At 46.5% G+C, this 18,233-nt stretch overlaps 1 long non-coding RNA gene across 1 annotated transcript in view; it reads left to right on the top strand.

Moving 5' to 3' along the window:
• Positions 1 to 1,450: 1,450 nt before the first annotated feature.
• Positions 1,451 to 18,233, top strand: part of LOC134304235 (uncharacterized) — a 31,341-nt gene continuing 14,558 nt past the window's right edge. The window contains exons 1-2 of the long non-coding RNA XR_010007788.1: positions 1,451 to 1,747; positions 4,022 to 4,122. This is a non-coding gene — a long non-coding RNA (uncharacterized LOC134304235). The remainder of the gene's footprint in view (positions 1,748 to 4,021; positions 4,123 to 18,233) is intronic.

The raw sequence follows: 18,233 nt of genomic DNA, 5'->3' as shown, positions 1-18,233 counted from the left end.
TCATCAAGACGCTCTCATGAGTCTGCACCCCGGCCCTCATCTCCCTCCCCCCTTCTTCCTCACCCACATGATATATTTAATTGGTGGCCCAAAGCACCGGAGACAGACAGGACTCCGTTTGCTCAATAATGGATGGCCCGGTCTGTCGCTAAATGCACAGACTGGCACTTTGCACATGGCGCCTGAGTCTCGCCCGTAGTGAAATGGAAAGGGGAACTCATCAGCATCCGGGTGTAACTACAGAAGCAAAGTTAATATATCTTTATTTAACTAGTGTCTTTATTTAACTGGTCACATTTATTACTTGTAAATAGAAACGGATGTTCGCAAATTCACACAATCCATAAAGATTAGGACAGAGGCGTGTTTACCCCCATGGTCCATCACCTTTCCTTTTAATGAGGCTGTTTAATGGTTTGGGAACTGAGGACACTAGTTCTTCATGATACAACACTTCAGTTGCTCAAAGTCTGCGTGCATAGTGAGACCTGTGATCATCTTGCTGAAATAATCATGGACTTTCCATTGCCTTGATGGTCATGTGTTTCTCAGCATCAGTGGTGCCTCTACACAAATGCAGGTCATCCATGTTGTTGTCCATGACTGACGTTGGTTGCACCTTTCACTAATATCTTTGGCACAAAAATAAAAAAACAACAACAATGTGCTATGTGCAGCCATAATATTTAAAATTTGTTCATATTTACAAAGTATAATTAAGATGGTCAGTGAAAACAAGAAATGTCCCAACTTTTCTGAAAATATGGTTTTGTTTATGTGCCCGATAGTAGAACTATGCTCTCTTTATTCTATTAAGAAGGGGACTGTGGTGGCTCACTGGTCAAGTTGGTGGACTGGTAAGTGGAAGGTTGTGGGTTTAATCCCAGCCCAGTGGTTGGCACAGTTGGGTCCTTGGGTACAAATAAAAGTAGCTTTAGATAAAATATTATGCTTAATGCCTTAAGTGACTGTAATGTAAACTTTGTGGACAGTCCAGAAGAGCCAAGGGGGTCATATTAATGCCCATGGATGTAAAAAGACATGCCAAACTAATTTATGGTCAGATTTATGTACCCCTTTGGTCATACAGGGAATCACACAGCCTCAAATTTAGGACGAATTGTGACCCATTTGGCAACCCATATTGATGTAATTGAACTTGACTGTGGCATCGTAAATTTGCTTTTTAAAACGTGTCCGGTAATAATTAGTATTAAAATGGGACTTTAGTGTAGTAAAATATATAATAAATAAATAAATAAACAAATGTTCGGTGAGGGAACGTTTCCCCTCAGGTACTGCAATGTCGTACCACAACACCTCCCACAATGCCTTGGGCGGCGCATCCTCTCGAAATGGCGTCAATAGAAAGTCAACAGAAGAAAGAAGTTTATTTTCCATAATACAAAGTCATTTCTTACGAATTTATGTTCTCACACACACTTATAAACGTGAGGTATTTATAAATCCAGTTCCTGAAGCGAAACTGGGTGGAATTGTCCCGCATTTAGTCACTAAAGTTGGCGTTTGGACCCCATGAGTCTGATAATGAACCGACAGACTGACATCAAGCCAAGTTGTACTTGTTTGTGGACCAAGCACTGCATTCAATCTGAATGAAATAATCCTGAAAGACTGGAAGCTGAAATAAAACACGTTCGTGTTGTCTATCATCTGAACCTGAAGGAAAACACCAAGCAGTACACTTTCAAGGACCAGCTGTCAACTTCAGGACGACTGAACCAAGGTAGGCATTATGTGTTTATTTATTAAGCCACCTGCAATGTCAGTGCTTCTCAAACTGTTCTGGACCACGTACAGTTCCACCACACCAGTCCAAACCCTTCAAGTACTCTTGTGTACTGTCATGTCCATCTTGTGTACTGTGAGTTATTCTATTCCAGTTTGGGTGTGTCTGTTGAGGGTTGTGGTCTTGCTTTTTGCTTTCAGTTGATGTAAATCCCAAATTTAGATGGTTTAGGAAAAATCTGTGTGTAGAACATGCTGTCATTTGAAGTGTCACCTGAAGGAGAAGCAAATGCCACCAGTGGCACCAGTACCAGTGTTTGAGAACCATAGTGTTGTGAAATGACCTATTTTAATGGCAGTGCTTTGTGTTGTTTGGTATTTTTTATTAGTCTTGTTGGTTTTGAATCATAATTATTCATTTTAACAAGTATTATGGTGCATCATGAGTACAAACATCCATTTCATTCAGATGGTAAGGGTGGCATTGTAAGGGTTGATTTGGTGGTTGAATGGTAGTGAATTGACATATTGGATACCGTTGGTGCTTGTTGTGCTTACTGAGCTATAAACGATCAGACCATCATAGAGGAGCCACACAGATACAAATATTTCTTTATTGCATGTGTTGTTTTAATTGTGAGTTGTTTTGAAAAGCGTTTGCATAAACTACATACAGAGGGTTTAGTCTGGACCCCTTGTGTGGCCATTGGGTCCAAGGCAGTTATAAAAGTCATATACAGAATTGAAGCGTAATCAGCATCATTATTATCAAGGCCGTAACCATGAATAAAATCTCTGGGGGACCAAATCTAAGGGTGCAGGTTGTTAAATGATGGGGGGCATGTCAACTCAATGACAGTTCCTAATGTTACATAAATATATACAGGGGCAAATCTGAATATTGGGGTGGACGCATCTTCCCAAGATACGTGTATTATGATTATGGCCTTGATTACTAGATGTTTCAAACTTGGATATATGTTGTTGTACCATGTTGTTGACATTTTTGACGCTTGCCAATGCCAGCAATGCTGATGGGTTGAATTTACCGACCAGCCTTGAGTCTTAATTCTAAGCCTTCATTCTTCAGAAGTTTATATTTTAAATTGTTTTTGTTTTATGTTTCAATACATGTTTATGTCTGTGGAAGAGAAAGTATATCGTCCTGTGTACTGTTATAGGTGCTTCTAGTTTCGCCAAGGGTACTAGTACCATAGTCTTGTACCCCACCCTCCCCAAGCTGCTATTAATGCACAGATCACTTAACATTCTGTTAATCAAATCAGGACAATACGTGCAATAATTATTATGATTTCTTTATACTGTGATCCTGGTTACGCTGTTCTGTTTTGCACTATTCAAACCCTGTGTATATATTTTTATTTTCATATCATTTCATCTTGTTTTGTGTACCCACAGATTTGTAAACAGTACCCTCAACTTAACAAAACAGTGCTCACGGTTTGTAAATTGTACTCTCAGATTTAAAACAGCTGCTTCTTCTAAGATTTTAGTGCATCTGTGGCCACATACGTACTTATAATCCCCTAATATTTGCTGATAGGTGTATTTATATTTATTATTGCTTACGTATTTATTAACATTAGTCTGTTATAACCACGTCAACCTTAGAATTGGTGACACAGTGGGTACAGTTTACAAACTGAGAGTACGGTTTGCTAAACCGTGGGAACACATTTTTTTGTTAGTGACCCCTAAGGGGCTCCGTAGTGAACCAGATCCGTTTTGGCAACACGTAAATTAACTGAGCAGCCCAGAAAACCCTCTCTATTTTATTATATATTATAGTTTTCATCCATTTAACTGATCTCAGACTTAAAGAGTCACATCCAACTGCTAGTTGATAAGCATCTATGGCTGTGTCCCAATCCACCATAAGAAATTAGAACACAACCACTGTTTTCTGTACTGTTTAGCTCACCGGACGCGGTTTACGTTTTCCAACAAACGCAGAGATGCGAACGCAGCCCCAGAGCCGAATCCCGAGTCAGATTTGGGCGCGTCCTACTTAGGCGCTGCGCTGGGACTCATTTGGACCGGAACAGAACTGGGCCGTTACTTCATTTATTAATGAAAACAAGCGCGGCAGGATGTTGTGATGAGACGAGCTGCGAGTACCATCAGGGCGTTAAAAAACACACATTTGTTTGACATGGTTTCCTTTAACACTCTTTTCATCATATTATAATCTTTAGTGTGTGTTCAAAAGTATTGGGACGCCCCTTCTGATCATTGACTTTGTGTGTTTCAGCCACCAACAAACAGCTTTGCAAAACAGTTTAGGGAAGGCCTGTGCACAAAGCAAGAAACTTCAGTGTCCTGCACAGACCTCAGCCCCACTCAACAGCACTTGTACGTACATATACTGGGCACAAATACCCAAACACTGACTTCTCTTGTATTTTTTTATTCAAAATGCCGGACTAGTAATCAGAAGGTTGCCGGGTCAAGCCCCACCACCGCCAGGCTGCCACTGTTGGGCCCCTGAGTGAGGCTCTTAACCCTTGATTGCTCACTAATGTAAATGTAATTATTGACGTCAGTGTTCCATTGTTCTAGGATGTTCTATAGAAATGCTTTTAACACAGTGGCAATAGTTTAGGGAAGGGCTTTTTTCCATGAATCTGGGTCTGGATTTTGGTTTGATGAGTTCGTTGATGAGAATCTTCAGAATCTTTGTGTTGAACCGTAACGTTGAATGTGAGCCTGGCTTTCTGTACCAACGTCAGCCTAGGAGGCCCACAGACACACTCCAGAATCCTTTAGAAAGCTTGTTTGGAAGACTTGAGGTCGTGTGAAGTTGTAGTTTGATATTTCCTGTGTTTGAAGGTGGATTTTGTCCCTCTGAGACGGTCTCTGTGATGTCCAGGTTTGATTCTGAGCTTCTCATTGACCAGATATAATAAAATCCGATGATGTACAGTCGTCGGCTATAAATTAATTGAATTAGTTGGCATGTTGAGCAATATCAGAGCTGATTTTGAAGACTGGAATGAAATAGGTTAGGCGTCCCAATACTTTTGCAGTGCGCCGTGTGAGCTGTGCGTGAGGCACAAACCTAAAAAGCAAACAATTATCTCTGAAATAATTCCTCTGCCTCACACACACACTCACACACACACAGACACTCACTCACACACACACACACACACACACACACACACACACACACTCACACACACACAGACACTCACACACACACACACACACACACTCACACACACACACACACACACTCACACACACACACTCACACACACACTTCACTCTCTGTGAAGACGCATCACCGGCGCATTAAAAATAAATTCATTCGGAGTCAATTTGCCGAACGCCTGCCGATGTGGGAAAACAATACTGACTTTGCTTTGGGAATTGCACACGTACCCACCACCGCCCCCTTCTCGCCCCCCTGTGCTCGCCCCCCTCCCTCCCCAGGGCGTTCCTTTGTCTCTCTATCTTCTGTGATTAAAAATACGATGATGAATGCAGATCGTTTCCAGACGAATAACTCGGCAGCAGATAAAGCAAACACTTCACGGGTACCAGAGAGATCACGGGTCACGTTTTACCCCCCCGTCTGCCGCTGCCACTGTTGGGCCCCTGAGCAAGGCCCTTAACCCGCACTTGCTTGAACTGTATCAGCACCCAGACCCCTGTTATTATAGCCGATTATGTCTGTATGTAGATGTCCGACCGGTCGATAGCACAGGGGATTTGAACCCTGAACCTCAGCAATGGTAGGGTAGCGTAATTTCCTGCTGCGCCACCTAAGCGCCCCCTTGTGTCACATAGAGGTCACTGTATTTTACTAGGCTCTTGCTCAGGTGTCCAAATACTTTTGACCACATAGTGTATTAGTCCTTTATTCTGCATTTGCACTCGTCAGGGTTGCAGTGGGTCCATATTCTGGACAGGACACATTTACTAGCCACCCAGACCCCTGTCTGTTATTATAGCCGATCACGTCTGTATATAGACGCCCGACCGGCTGATAGCACAGAGGATTCGAACCCTGAATCCCAGCGGAGCCGCCGAAGCTCGGAACCTCCGCTTCACCTCCACGCCAAGGGAGGATTTGATTCCGAGTGCCCGACAGCCCTGCCAGCCCCGGGTCCACGTGAGGTAGCGGAGGCGGGACGGGGTCGGGGGTAATTAGGGAGAAACGGCGGGGGTTGTATTGGGGTTAATCTACCCCGAACCTTCTGTATAAATCCGTCCCAGAGTTCCAGAGTTCTGTGCGCCGACTGATCCGCCCCCCTCGCTACACCTGTACATGCTAATATTAGCGCAAACGGGGCGCCAATCGATACAGCCAGAGGAGACTGGGTCTACAGAGAGAGCGCGGGCGAGTGTTGGGTAGCCACAAAGCCGGGAGATGAAAGTTCCTCTACCTGTCAAACAAACTGCTGGAACTGTGATAAATTAATGATCAAAACCTCGGCTGAGGTGTTCAGCGCCGCACCAGGAAAAAAAAACACAAAAAACGAGACCAGCCAAAGTGCCACAGACATCAAAACCCCGCCGCTGTGCCGCCAGTTTCCTGCGACTTCAAAGGGAGGGGGCGGGGCCTGAGCGTCTCTGGGGGGGGGGGGGGGGGGGGGAGCAGGCGTGGCGACTCCGTTTTGAACAGCCAATCAGAGGACGCTTACATGCTGTTTGAAGGGGCATTGGTGTCGTGTGGAACAGTGGGCGCTTCTCATCATTATCGAGCATAACGCTCCGAGAGCAGGCCTGTGGAACGTCTGGAGATGAATTGGAATTGCGACTGTGAGCCGGGCCTTCTCGTTCAACGTCGAGCGATGGTTAGGTGTCCACATCGTGTAAAATAATGTGGAGTTTGTATTGAGGCTAGTCCTAACCGCTTTATATGTTTAACGGTGTGGAGTACACCAAGAGGACAGTACACGTCTCAATGCTAGACCCTTAGAGTCAAATTCACAAAACATCCCCAGCATGTGTAGAGGTGAAATATGCTTTAACTGCCTAGAGTATTGGTTTATATGTTTAACAGCGTGGAGTACACCAAGAGGACAGTACATGTCTTAATGCTAGATCCTAAGAGTCAAATTCAGAAAACACCCCCAGCATGTATAGAGGTGAAATATGCTTTAACTGCCTAGAGTATTTGTTTATATGTTAATTGCCGTGTCTGGAGTACACCAAGAGGACAGTACATGCCTTAATGCTAGACCTTTACAGTCCACGGATTTGCTTTTTGAAAGGCGCCTTCGTCCTTTGAGGTCCAGACACTTCCTAACAAGGTTGGAGAGTGGCACGACTTCAGAAAGGACAGTTCTGGATGATGCCTATGGAACGTCTTGGGATGAATCGGAATTACGACAGCGCCAGCTCGTGGTTTTGGGTCGTGTAGTGTAGAATTTGCTTTAACTGCCTAGAGTATTGGTTTATATGTTTAACAGCATGGAGTACACCAAGAGGACAGTACACATCTTAATGCTAGACCCTTACAGTCAAAGAATTTACCTTTTAAGCGTCCACTGCAAATGTACAAATTCACAAAGCATTCCCAGCCTGCACAGAGCTCTGAGAGCAAGCCTGGAGTACACCAAGAGGACAGTACACGTGTTAATGCTAGACCAGTACAGTCAACGGATTTGCTTAGTGAAAGGCGCCTTCTTCCTTTGAGGCCGAGACACTTCCTAACAGGGTTGGAGAGTGGCACGACTTCAGAAAGGACCGTTCGGATGGCGCGGTGGTCGCAGGAACTGTCCGTCCGTCTCCGCCGGCGCCATCTTGTACCGGTTTGTTCTTAACGGTCAAGATGTCCGTCGAGTTTGTAAACAGCTCACCGGACGAGTCGCTTTTCCGTCATCGTCACTTTCTTCCCTCCGCGTCAGGGCGCTGCACTGTAGCTAACGACGGTCCGCGTCTCTTCTCTTCCCTTTGAAAGAACAGAGGGAAATAAAAATGACGTCTCTGAATTATGGATCCGAGGACGAGTCCCGCCCCGGCGGAGATCTCCCCGCCACCGCCGTCTTAAACAAACTCGCGGAGGGTCGGCCTGCTAGCGTATTCCGTAAGAGCGCTCACACGAGACGGGAAAGAATAACAGAAGGAGACGCGACCAGAAGAAGAAAGGCGGGAAAGCGTGATCTCCGACCGCGAGAGCGCGCGGCCCGATAAAAGTGACGAGGGACTCAATTAAAGAGCGCTCTCACACCGAGGACGGATATTTTATTAAGCGCCGCCGTTTCCTCTGCCGACGACATCAAGCGACGCATCTGCTCGCGGTGGGGGGGGGGGGGGGGGGGGCGTTATGGGGGGGGGGGATAAAAGAGGACACGTGTCGCCACTTTCAGAAAACATCAGTCAAGGATTCACTTCATCAGGTCGCCGAAACATCAACAGTGACGGATCAGTATTAATTATTCCAGCTTCTTCTTTCTGTATATTTGTTTATGTAATCCAGGTGCTTTCCTCCGCGTTTAGTCGTATCCGATTCCCCGGTGATATTTCGCCCCCTTTACTGCACCAGAGCCGTGACTGAGACACGCCCCCTTCAGCACATGTGCAATACCTGCACCGGAGAGTCAAACGTCTCTGTGCAGTACCGTCGATCAGCCAGCAGAGGTCAGAACTGCAGCACTCACGGTGTCGGACGAGCCGATCGTCGTCCACCGCTGTGATTCTTGAGACGACGTTTTGTTTCTTCTGGTTCTTCTTCTGTTTTTTCTTTAGGTTCTACTTCTTGTTCTTGTTCTGGTTCTACTTATGTTTTTCTGGTTCTTTTTTTTTGGTTCTTTTTCTTTATCTTCCTCTGGTTCTTTCTATTCAGGTTCTTATTCTGGTTCTTTTTTGGCTTCTTATTCTGGTTCTTTCTCTGGTTCTTTTTCTGGTTCTTCCTCTGGTTCTTCTTCTGGTTTCTTTTCTGGTTCTTCTTTAGGTTCTACTTCTGGTTTTTCTCCTGGTTCTACATATAGTTCTTCCTCTGGTTCCTTCTCTGGCTCTTCCTCTACCAGCACCCGCGTTCACCAGCACCATCTGTTTCATCTCCAACAAAAGCCCAGTCACAGGGCACAGCGGCTCGGGTTCAAAAGAACTCCTGTCAGGTGGAGAGCTGCTGATGTTCTTCTGCTCGGCTCTGAGAGCTGCTGATGTTCGGGTGGGGTTTCTGATCGTCTGTTCTGCTCACTTTGTTCTTTTTGGGGAAGAGTTTAGGGAAGGTCCTTTCCTGTTCTCTAAGTGAAATCTTTGAAGATGCGCTTGAACTTTACGGGCCTGCACAAAAAGCTTCCCTCGGAACCAAACACTGCTAGCCCAGAGTAAAGTGGGCAGACCCGGTGAACAGCCGGATGAACGGTCAGTGACCACCTGACCCGGCAGTACGCCGTGGCGGTCACTCCATCGTGAAACCCGCCGCCGCCGACGGCTGTGCCAGAAAAACTAAGAAATGAAGGAAGGAACTGTCCGCTCTAAAATCCGTCACTTCCTGTGCCACTTTTATCCCCCGCGCACTTCAAAACATGACACGTGTCACACATAAGAAGCTTAGAGCCGCCGCCGCCGCCGCCGCCGGTTCCCTCCGCCTGACGCTTTGATGGTGATTCCGCCGGAGGCGTTCGTCAGACGTAACTTAGCCTGATAACAATGAGGCGCGGCGCTCAGCCGAGGGCGGAGAACACAGACGTGTGTAAGTCTGCAGATATCGTCAGAAATCCCCACAGTCACCAGCAGGAATCAAAGCGGGTGGGGGGCGGAAGTTAGCGTATCACAGACCTGTCAACGTTCCTCATGTTCGCCTAGCGACTCCGCCCAACGCCTCCGGTCTTACAAATGTGGGTCGCTGCGAAGCCTGTTTTGGTCACCAATATGATCCAATTCATGGAAACCGTCTGGGATACCATAGCAACTGTCTAGCAACACCATAGCAACCACCATACCAATGCAGCCAATTAGTAACATCCTAGCAACTACCTGAAGTATAATAGCAAACAACACCACCATTGAAACCACCTGGGGTACCATGGCAACTGTCTAGCAATACCAAAGCAACCACCAGGTATACAGAAGCAACCAGTTAGTAACATCCTAACAACTACCTGAAGTATAACAGAAAACAAACACTACCATTGAAACCGCCTGGGATACCATAGCAACTATCTAGCAACACCGTAGTAACTATTGGAAATGTTAAAGCCACACCCAAGTGCACACCTAGCAACCTTTTAAAGTACAATAGCAGTTGCTTAGCAACACCGTAGCCATATTAGCGAATCGCTTATGATGAAACTTGACTGATTTTAATTATTTACAAGTCTGAAGGTCAGGAAGCACAAAGTCGTGCAGGTACAGTGAAGGACCTTCCCTAAACTGTTGATTTTCTGCACCTGTCAGCAGTATGTACGGCTGTAGTACGTGTACTGAATAATAAGGAGGGGTGTGGATGTACTTTTGTCCATGTGGTGTGTTTATAATTAACTGTAGCGCTCCGGTATAAAAGAGGACACGCGGCGCTGTAGCGGTTTCGCATCCGCGCACAAACCCAACACGTAGCGGCGGATGACATGTCGCATTGATGCCGAGCAGAGTCGCTCAGGGTCGGGGTTGAAGAGCGTCTCGTAAACAAGCGTCGGCGGAGGCGTCGGCTCTCAGAAGTGGCCGTGCTTCTCGGCTGCAGCGGGAAAGTGGAAGCGCTAGCACTCCTCGCGCTAGACTTTTCTAGCTTTAACGCCTGCGCTAGCTTTATTGTTGCTTGATATGTCACCGGTTCCTACAACTCCGACTTCCTCTCCCGCTCGGCTCCTCTCTCCTGTTATAAATTATTCAGCGCCCGGGTGTGTTTCCTCTGTAGCTGCTCCTCCATTGTCTCGGCTTCCATGCTGTCTTGTGAAGGAGCTTCAGCTTTGAGAGCGACTTTGTGAAATGTAAAGTTAGCGCTGCTGTGACAAGCACCTTCTGAGAAGCAACACTCGCTAGAGCTTCCTCAGACTAGAGGAACCTTCCACAAAGACTGCAGCGGCTACCTGAAAAAATACACACACACACACACACACACACACACACACACACACACACACATATATATAGATGTTTTATTTAAAATTACTATCCAAACACGCTCGGAAATAAGGACGCCGTACCAAAGCTACAACAGCGATAATAAGTATAAAAATACTAAAATTATACTAATAATAATAGCAATAAAGTAGAAATGAAAACGGTAATATTAATAATAGTGATAAATAACAACTGTATTAAAGAAAACTGTAATAATAATAATTATAATCAACAATATAAAATAATAATAAAAATAGAATAAAAACTATACTAGGAATTATAATGAAAACAATTATATTAATAATAATTATAATAATAATAATATTGATAATCATAATATAATTAAAAATAATTATGATTAATAATTATAAATATAATAATAATAACATTAATAATAATTAATAACAACAATAATATTAATAATAAATAATAATAACAATGATAAATAATAATATAAAAATTTTAATAAAAATAGTACTAATGCTATAAACTAGAAATAACTTAAAAAATAATCATGACAATAATAATTATAATAATCAGTAATTTTCACAATAATGATTATAATAATAACTTATAATAAGAATGATACATATAATAAAAAAGTATATTTTATAGTAATAATTACATTAACAATAACAAAATTGTAATAAAAATGATAATATAAATTTTAATAATGATTATGATGATAATAATAATAATAATAAAAGCTATAATAATAATATTGTTATTATTATAGTAATAACAACAGTAACGATAATCATGATAGTAATAATAATAATAAAAATAATAAGAAGAATATTTTTACCACTTTCTGTAATAAGATTTAAATCCTACAGTGTTTTAATTTAGCATTAATATCAACTCGCTCTGTCGTTCCTTTGTACAGCAGCTTTAATATCATCCGGTCTTCTGAGGAGCTTTTGTAGTTCAATACTTGGGAATGTGTGCGTCTGTCTGTCTGCACTATGTTACAGCATATCATTTACCTTATACTGTATATATAGAATCTTTATACACAGTGTTAGAAACGATTAGGAGGGGCGTCCACATACTTTTGTGCCAGTCGTGCATCTGTGTAGGCGCCCGGTCGGCTGATAGCGGTTGATGCGCCACCCAAGTGCCCATTTTTTTTATCGTTTTGTTCCCATAAGAGCTGTAAATGAGAAGGATTTTATTCAGGAGCAAAAACAGGAGTAAACGAGTCGACATCTGGTTTGCCGCAATAACAGTCCCTCATCCAGTCATTCAAAAACCCAGACAGCCAATCAGACGCCACTTTGACGCCCTTTTTTTTTTTATTTTGGTGATTTTACCCAAACGAACACCAGTCCTAGTGTGTTAAATGATTAAAAAAGAGTCGTAAACGACGGAGAGGCGCTGTGCTTCGCTTTATTTGCTTCCAGGAGGAGGCGAGGATGTAAATAGAGCCTGAATATGATTACTGTCCGGGCACAGGAGGGCTGACCTGATCCCAATTAATCACCCGAACCCGGGGAGAAGTGTCAGCTCTCATCTACATCACCATCACCCGCTCTCTGTCACCGGCCTGGACGCTTTTCGTCTTGTTCCTGTTCTCTCTCTCTTGCCCCCCCCCCCTCCTTTACCCCCCTTTATTAAAAATAAAACATATAAAAAAACACCCAATTTGACAGATCGTCGGGCATCGAGCCGAGTCTCTCAAACCCCCCTCACCACAGTCACTCCAGGTTCCACCGCTAACCAACCGACCGCCAACGGTAAGGGTAACGACGGTGACTCAAACGAACCCCCCTTCCCCTTCCCTACACCCCCCAAATCCCGAGAGGACCGGGAACAATGCTTCCCGGTGCGCATCCTCCTCCCTCCGTGCAGCCTGGCACACCGCCGACATCAATCCGGATCTTTCCAGAGCCGCCGCCTTATTTATTCCCTCTGTCCTCCCGGTCCGGGCTAACCGCTCACATCTTCACACGCCGCGGCGCTAACGAGAGCCTGGCCGGCACCGCTAACGAGACGCGCCGACGGGTGACGGGTCCGGTTTAGTCCGGAAGTGCCGGCACGCGCGGTAACGTACGCCGTGCACCCAGAAGTATTCGGACAGCCGTTTCATAAGCAGACATTATTAAAACAGAGCGAAAACATCTGCGTGTGGGAATTTGTGCCCGTTCAGTCAGGACATGACTCCCCAGCCGTACGTTTTGACCGAACAGGCACAAATTTGCTTTGTCCACAGGGGGGCGCAGTCATGCCAGAGCGAGAATAGGAAGGTCCTTCCCTGAACTGTTTATACTTAGTGTGAAGCGAATGATTTCCTGTATACTTTCGCACGGTTAAATCTGTTTGATCGTTTCAGCTCGCCACAGGACTTTGAGGTGCGTCTGCGTGTGGGAATTTGTGCCCGTTCTGTCGAGGTAGGAGAATTAAAGCTAGTGTAAAGTCGCCGAACCTTCTGCGCATACGCCAAACGCGCTAGCTGTTAGCACGAGCGCTCCAAGAGAAGTCAAGGTGCCGGAGTCACTTCTGGAACGCCGAACTTTTCCGACTCTTTTATTCCGACTGTAATTTGACTAGAAAGGAAGAGAAACGACCTGAAACGTTCGGAACGTCGCCCGGTTAGCGTCTCTCCTTTCCCGCGTCCTCCCCCGGAACAGCTAATGAGTGTCAGCTGTCGGAGCGCCGCTTTTTTCCTTGATATTAGCCGAGATCACAATAGCGCAAACGCAGATGAAAGCGCCGCCGGCAGAGGACGTCTGTTGATTCGGCTCCGCGTCACGGTTCCGGAATTCTCTTTGAATCTGAACAGCCGACGCCTCCCGAAATCACGGAGGGAGGGCGCTGACGGGCTGCATAATGCATGCTGTTCTAACAACCCCCCGCCACCCCCCAGACTGCACCGTGCGGACGGACGTATCGACACGCCCCCCCCTTCTGATTCTTGTACTCCTGTGCATCAATCAGCCACGGCAGTCGATTATTAATCATACAAAGGAACTCACGCTTCTGACCTTACACAAACAGTTTAGGGAAGGTCCACTCCTGTTCCACAAACCACGCCCCCTTCTGATTAATGAATTCACGTGCAAACATCAAACGATCCCTCAGATGTGTGTTAGATATATAATAATCGTACACACGCTTCACACTTTGCAGCAACACTTTAGGGAAGGTCCAGCAACCTGCACAGAGTCCTGACCTCAGCCCCACGCAACAGCTCTGATGAACGGGCACAAATCCCCACAGACACACTACAAAGTCTGGTCAGAAGCTTCTCAGGTGACCGGCCTTTGTTCTAGTCGGTTTTAATAGAGTTGGTTTTTGAAACGAGATGTCCGTCAAGCTCATGCTCAGGTGTCCAAATACTTTTGACTATAAAGAGCATTGGTCATGTGACTTGTAAGTCCAAAATCTGTGGACGCCCCTTTGAATGATCGAGTGTCCCGCACAGAGCCCTGACCTCAGCCCTGCTCAACAGCTCTGGGATGAACCGGAACGCCGACTGATCGATCAGTAATAATGAAAAAATAAAATAAACTTGTACGTGGACGCCCCCTTGTGGTGGCTTTATGTTCCATCTTGTTAACCACAGTGGGACCAGACTGTACAGAGAGGGCAAATGAGTCTGTGTATGGGAATTTGTGCGTATGTGAATCAGTGGCGTACGATTTTGTAAATGGTTGTGCGACAGTTTTTCAATCAGGTGTCTTGATATTTTCGTCCAGGTCTCGTTAAACATCGGACGTGACGATCGTTACCGAGGGGCCCCCGGGGCCGAAGCTTGACTGCAGGGGCCTCGGAGGGAGGAGAGCGGTCTGCCTTCGGGGGGGAAGAGTAGGCGGATCCCTCTCTGTCCTCGATTCAGCACCACGCCAAGCGCCGCTTTTAGTTTCTCATTTATTTATTTATTTACTCCTGTGCTGTACGTGTTTGGTAACGAGCCCCCGTGTGGTTTCCTTCACTTAAAGTCTTCACGTAAGCGTCAGGTGGAGGCGCGGCGAGAGAATTCTCCCCGGACGCTCGTTGTGCGAGAGGAGGATAAAGAAACAACAAAATCTGCATTTTATAACGTACGTGGTTCCTACCAGAGTTCACCGAACTTACTCACCCCGTCCTTTTATTTCTATTTATTTTTATCCTCCATTGGATAAGATGCAACAGCGTGAACTTAATCGATCTGTGAAGCATGGTGCAGGGTGCATCAAAACCTGTAAGAAAACACCATCTGATTGACCAGTGCTCAGCCAAACAAATATAAACGCTGTCATCTTTTACTAAACAGCACAAATTCCCACACACGCTTCTAGCTGAAAGATCACACAGAGGGACGTCCGAGAAGCTCACGGTCGGGGTTCGAATCCCAGCCGTGCTATAGGCCGGTCGGGCTGTGAAATGTGGCGCAGGGTGCATCATTTTGTTTTGTTCATTTTCCTTATACTGTAGGTTTCGATGCACCCTGCGCCACACTTCCCTGCGCTTAACAAAAGGGTTAAGAGGCTTGCTAAGAGGCCCAATAGCATCGATGCTGTTTGAGTCTTCTTGACTGTATCACAGTTGGTGTATTTGGTGTTGCCTCCAGGTTCCGGGTTCGGGTTTAGACATCAGACCCCATAAAGGAGGTTAGACCCCTAAAATCGGATGTACAGACACTCTACGTCCCATCAGCATCTGATCTCTCACCCTCACGTCTCCGCCCTCACCCTCTCGTCCTGCAAAAACGCTTTAACGCCCCGTTCAGACCGTAAAACACATTAGGGCCGACTCAGAGGTTAAGTGGCGACCATGTCTTCGAGATCACAGCGGCTTTTAAAACGGGGCGAAGATCAAAAGCTACACAGGCTATAAAATGACATCAGCAGGGTTGTGATGTCATAGCGGCCGTCTCGTTCTCACCGACTGTCCAGACCTCCTGGCGTAAAAGCACCTCGGGAACAGCCGCGACGTCCAGGACCGCTGCCCGGTCGACAAAGCGTCCGGAGAGCCAAAACGAGGAACACTGGGCGCGGTATCCAGGACCTCAGTGGTACCAGTCGAACCCTGCATGGCCAAAAGTATGTGGACACGCACCAATGAATTGATTGAACGTCCCAGTCTAAAATCATAAAGGTTACCAGGAGTCGCCCTCCACTGCTCCACGGGCATTTGTGTGGTCGGACATCGAAGTGGGACACCGATGCCAGGCTGGCATCATCCATGTTCCAACGGTGGTTATGCCAACGGTGTTGTATGAGATCCCAGGAACACTTGATGCACGGCTGGAACAAACCCGGGACAGGGCAGAGCGCCACACTCTCACCTTGTACAAACACAGCTTTACACAGGCAGGGATTAAACCCAGGATCCTGGAGCCGTGCAGCACTATGATATAATTCCGTGACTGACGGGCTCCTCTTCTTGCGGCCGAACGCTTTTAGCATCGGACCACGGCGTGGAAAGACTGAGATCCAGCGGATGCCATCCAAAACCACAAATGAGTCTATCTAAAGTTTGGACTGGCAGCGGGGAGCGTCATTTTCCCCACAAGGGCTCCCGCCTGGGTCGCCAAGCCACACACACACACACTCACACACACACACACACACACACACACTCACACACACACACACACACACTCAGAGCGAGGGTTTTTCAGGGGCCCTGATGTGGATCTTTGGCTGCATTTGATCTGACCTGAACACGGAGCGCGGCACGGAAAACGCCGTCGTCAGGTTGTTGCGGCCGGCGGTTTGGCCAATCACGAGCGGGATGCGTGCCAGCTATACGCCACACGCTGTCTGCATTCGAAACACATAGGCTGGCTCGCCTGCGCCAATAAACAAACACACTTATGTATATTTTTAAATTGTATGCAGTGCAAAATACCCCAAAGAGGAGGGCATCAGACCCCAAAAAGGAGGAACATCAAACTCCAATGTGGAGGGCATCATACCTCTAAAAGGAGGGCATCAGACCCCAATAAGAAGGGAATCAGACCCCTAAAAGGAGGGCAGGAGCCAACTTGGCCTGAAGCAGGGGTAACGAGGGGTACTGTGGCGTATGAATATGTAACTGTGCCCTGGATCAGCCTGTCGTGCCACCCTGGCAAAGCTTGGCACGGTAGAGTTCAGTACCGATGCCTGGTGGCAGCCGAAGAGATCCAAGGCATCCAACGGATCGGGCGCTTCTTCTGGAGTCGAGATGAGGAACACTGGGCGCAGAGTCCAGGGCCAACTGGAGATGTATGGCCAAAAGTATGTGGACACCTTGGACCACGGAGTCACCCTTCAGTGCTCTGCAGGTATTTGTGGGACCCCGATGCCAGGCTGGTATCATCCATGTTCCAGCTGTGCTTACGCCAACGGTGTTTCGGTCTTCTCTCCCAGTATCAGTCTGTGGCTGGCAGTCTCCAGTATGAGATCCCAGTAACACTCGATGCAAGGCTGGAACAAACCCGGGCTGGGCAGAGCGCCACACTCTCACCTTGTACAAACACAAGACTGGAATAGTAATCAAAGGGTTGCTGGTTCAAGGCCCCTAATTCTCAGTTCGAATTGTCGAGTTTGGACGTGATGCCAGAACGAACCTTACACAGTTCTCGCTGCTGATTGGTTCATTCGAAATCCGCTCAATTCTAAGTCCTAAACATTCAGCCAATTAAATTTAGGAATTATTCAGGGGGGTCGGAGGTTCCTCGCCCCGGGTTTAAACATTCATTTCTTAATTTCTGACTCTCTCAGGTCCCAACGTCCTCGAGTTTCTACCCCGAGTTTAAGTTTAACTTTAAACCCTCAGCACGGCGTCTATAAACTTCTGATGCTAAAATCCCCAAAATAAACCGCAGAATAAAAGACGCCAGAAATGAAGAGGAGGAGGGGGGGGATAAAGGCGTCTTTAAAATCAGACCTGGCTCAGAAGTGTGTGTACGTATTTATATTTAAAATTCCAGCAGGTAATTATCGTTCGTCTGGGAGGGGCGGCGGACGGGGAAGGATCGGCGCCCCGGCAGGTTAGGAATTCTCTTTGTGCCGGCTCGGCTTCTCCGGGTTAATCTGGCACCTTGCTTGATGTGGATTGTTGTAATTGGGATGCGCGGTGAAACGGCCCGTCTGATTGAGCCCGGCGCAGAACAATGAAAGAAATGAACGCCGCAGCCGTCGGCTCTCTGATCAATTCTGCGTGAGCGCGCTCAGAAGCGGGCTTGTACTTTTTAATGAGGACAGGGGTTTTTATTCGTTACCGCGGTGTTTCTGAAGCAGCCGGGATTACAGCGCCAATTAACCGCGGCTCGAGCCGGAGAGATCTTCCTGCTTTTGATTGGAAGCGACGTGCTTTCTTCTGGAGTTTGTTTACACCGAGTGTTTACCCACATTGTTTAGAGTAGTTCGTGTTTCAGATTTACTCCGCGTGGCCCAAAACACGTGGATCCGTCATCAAGCGACATCTGTAGTGACGTGATTGAGCTAACACGTTCGGAGTGAACTGGAACGCTGACT

The sequence above is a fragment of the Trichomycterus rosablanca genome, chromosome 27, assembly GCF_030014385.1.
Source record: "Trichomycterus rosablanca isolate fTriRos1 chromosome 27, fTriRos1.hap1, whole genome shotgun sequence".
Taxonomy (NCBI): domain Eukaryota; kingdom Metazoa; phylum Chordata; class Actinopteri; order Siluriformes; family Trichomycteridae; genus Trichomycterus; species Trichomycterus rosablanca.
This window is presented reverse-complemented; position numbering and strand designations above follow the sequence as displayed.